General features: G+C 44.3%; 1 protein-coding gene across 1 annotated transcript in view; it reads left to right on the top strand.

The window, feature by feature from the left end:
- LOC103617294 (NHP2-like protein 1) overlaps window positions 1-3265 on the top strand; it is a 9295-nt gene that overhangs the window by 3198 nt on the left and 2832 nt on the right. The window lies entirely within an intron of this gene.

Genomic DNA, 3265 nt, shown 5'->3' on the forward strand with positions numbered 1-3265 from the left:
TTGTTAAAAAGAACTGGAATTTTTTTTCAGAACTGTTTTCTTTTCCCCACTTCACATACACCAGCCTGACTTTGTCAGATGAGGTGGATATTCTCTGGGAGTATTGCAAAAGTTGCTTCCATAAGCAGGACACAGGGACTTGAGATACTTGGTTCTCTTGCCAATTTTTTATGTGCTCTATAGCTGAAGTCAGTGGCTCCACCTATCTCAGGGAATACGTAACTGCTGTCACCACCACATCTCACTGTGTGTATCCAGTTATACATCTGAAACAACACCCCAGAATGACAGAAGTCAAAACCCAGCTGTGAGTTTTGTCCTTTGTGTCCTCCATTCTTATCAGTTACTATGAACAGTCTTCTCCCTCCACAGCACTGAAAATGCTGAAACCAAATCTGAACACCAGCTTTAAATCAAATGGAAACTATTCCAACATTAAATTGAACCTGAAGGCATCACTTCACATGTTAATTTTACAATGAGAGCATAAGATTGGATATATTAAAATAAACCACTGTCTCGTTATAGGAGTTATTCCAGTTTAGTGGGTTTGATGCGTCCTAATTCGGGTTGTATGGGTGTTAGGTAGGACGGTTGAAGGTTATGATTTGGGTTGTATGAAGTTATGCTGTTTAAACTGTTGAATGGAGTTGGAAGCCCTTTGTTTAAAAATACTGCAGTTAATATAAAGAGGCCAGGAGGTGGTGATATAGAGTATTGAAGGTCCCTAAGCCCCATCGGGATGACATCAGCCTTGAGAGAGGCAGCTGCACCCACCAATCACCAGCCTCCCTCCAACCTGGACCTTGCACCAATCACTCGATGCACCGTGAGGGGAGAGGGAGAGACCTAGCAACGAGCCAATCATCACCTCAGAAGAGGGAAACTAAGCCAATGAACTGAGTTGCTAAGCAGCAACCCTGTGGACTGACCAATAGAAGGACTGAAAGAGAGCATAAAAGGCAGTGTTCACCTGCAAACACATCCTCCTGTGGCTTCAAGACTCTCACAGTGAAGTTCTTCTGTGATTGAAACCTGCCACAGTGAGGTCCTCCTGCCTCTGGGTTAAGAGGAGAGGGCTACTCCCCCTCCTGGTTCTTCCACCTGGTCTTTTTGTTTTGTTCTCTTTTCTTTTAGTTACCAGTTAATCACTTTTGCGGACAACTGGCCCTCATTTATTACAGTCTCACTATACTACACCCCAGCAGACAAGAAACTCTACCTCCCAGCTCCTTCCAAACTATAGCGTCAGGCATATGGTTTGGATCTCTCCCCCTGTTGGCACACTAAATCACTTGTTTCAATGCATCCAATCAAACTACCTCCCCTCTGAGGACTCCACGATGTCTCAGAATTTTGACCAACCAAAGCAATGTTATGACAGGTGAAGAAATTACTTATTTTCTGCCTCATCTGCCTAAGCCTTAGTAACTCTAGAAAAGATTTGTACACAGCATTAGTGAACATTTCAATATTAGCTGCATGAAATTCAGGCTTATCTGAAATACACCTCCTCATACATAACACTCCACACTCCACCTCTCTTAACCCTCTTCTGCCTTTGCTTATTCCAATATTCTCTTTCCAAATATATTTTCTTGAATTCACTATTAATACTTCCTCCACAGCGCTGCTCAAACTTTTGAGGGGTGCCTTTTACACTCTTGCACCAAATGATCCTTGGTTCATCCAAACTCTATTGAAAATGAACATGCCCTTGTTTGTAGCCCCAAGCTTAGACTGAGATTCCAACTGCTCTAGGAGTTACACCAAGTACAGTAAAACCCAAAGCTGTCCTCAAACCACCCAATCATAAAGATAATTCTCAGAGAATTATTAAAGCAGACAAGAGCATTGAAATGCAAGCACAGCCTCCCTGTCCTCTGGGGTATTTTGTGTTAGGGTCATACAATGTAGGGTTGAATTGGCCATAAGCACCACTCCTTCCACTTCTGTGAAGGATTAGGACTTCTCTGAAGGATTATGTGGGCATACAACATTAAAAAATATTTGTGCAATTAGAAGAACTAAACCTGCATAAAGTTCTAACAAAGCTGCTTTCAAAACATGCACAACACAATTTATGGGCAATCAACTGTTTGAACTACGCAGTGTTTCAAGGCAGGGAAAGGGTCTTGTAAGTTAGTTTTCCCCAAAGAACAAGAAATATCTCTGATGTGCAAATGAGATGGTGGAATTAAAGGAATCTGGGATATTTGCGCTTTGAGAGCAGTCTTATTCCTACCCTCCACCTTGCCCTTCCTGCCTTACTATTTCCTCATTTAGACCATTATTTCTTCTCAATCGAGATTTTTAAAGTTTCAAAGACATTTCCCATAGCACCGCTATGCAAACAGAAACCAGTAAAGATGTTCAGGATCACCAAGACTTACTGGAAAGACACTTTCTGACATCCGGCTGAACACTATTTTGCTATGAGGCTGACCCACCAGAAAGCAAAAGGTTCTAGTTGTACAGCAACAAGGATTTCTACAAATGTACAGTGATGGTGTGGAAAAACCCCACGGCGTAGATTTGTGTTTTGAGCATTTGATATTAAATCCTGCAACACCTTTTTAAGCTCACACCTCGATTTCTGTATGAATCTTCATGTAACTCGAGAGGCATGAGACCAGAATGGAGGGCATTCAGGGAAAAGTCATACGCCAGACATTCCTTATTCTCCAGAAGGACTTCACAGATACATCGAGACACTTTGGAAAACTTGCAAGAGCTTTATGAACATGCCAGTCCTGCTCCTTGGGGAACGAGGAAATTAATTAACCTATTCTAAATCAGTGACAGGCAGTTTTCCGCAGGGAGTAACTACACACCTAACGTAATGGTGGAAGTATGGGGACAGGCACCTCAATATTTTTGCTGGGTTTTTTTGGCTTCAAATGTGGGGAAGCATCATATGTATTCAACAAAAGGTAACTGCCTTCCCCGTGCTGCTCCACCAGGCCTCATCAGAGTTCTTACTAAAGAGAGTTCCTATCAAATGCATGCACACCCTCTCGTCTGGTGCCAGCAGCTGGACTGGCACCTCCTGCCAGGCTGGGGCACCTTGGAGACGGGACAGGACGTCCTTCTTGAGCACCAGATACGGATCAAACGCAGCAGCCCGTTAGGCCTTGCGCCCGAGCCCCGCGCTGCTCCCACCACCCTGAGGGGAACAGGGCCACCAGGGCCCGGGTGCCGAGGCGACAGGGCTGGCCAAGGGCCACACTGGCCGAGCCCTGGCCCCAAACTGAGCGCAGGAGAG

This window comes from Corvus brachyrhynchos, unplaced genomic scaffold (assembly GCF_000691975.1).
Source record: "Corvus brachyrhynchos isolate BGI_N302 unplaced genomic scaffold, ASM69197v1 scaffold246, whole genome shotgun sequence".
NCBI lineage: Eukaryota > Metazoa > Chordata > Aves > Passeriformes > Corvidae > Corvus > Corvus brachyrhynchos.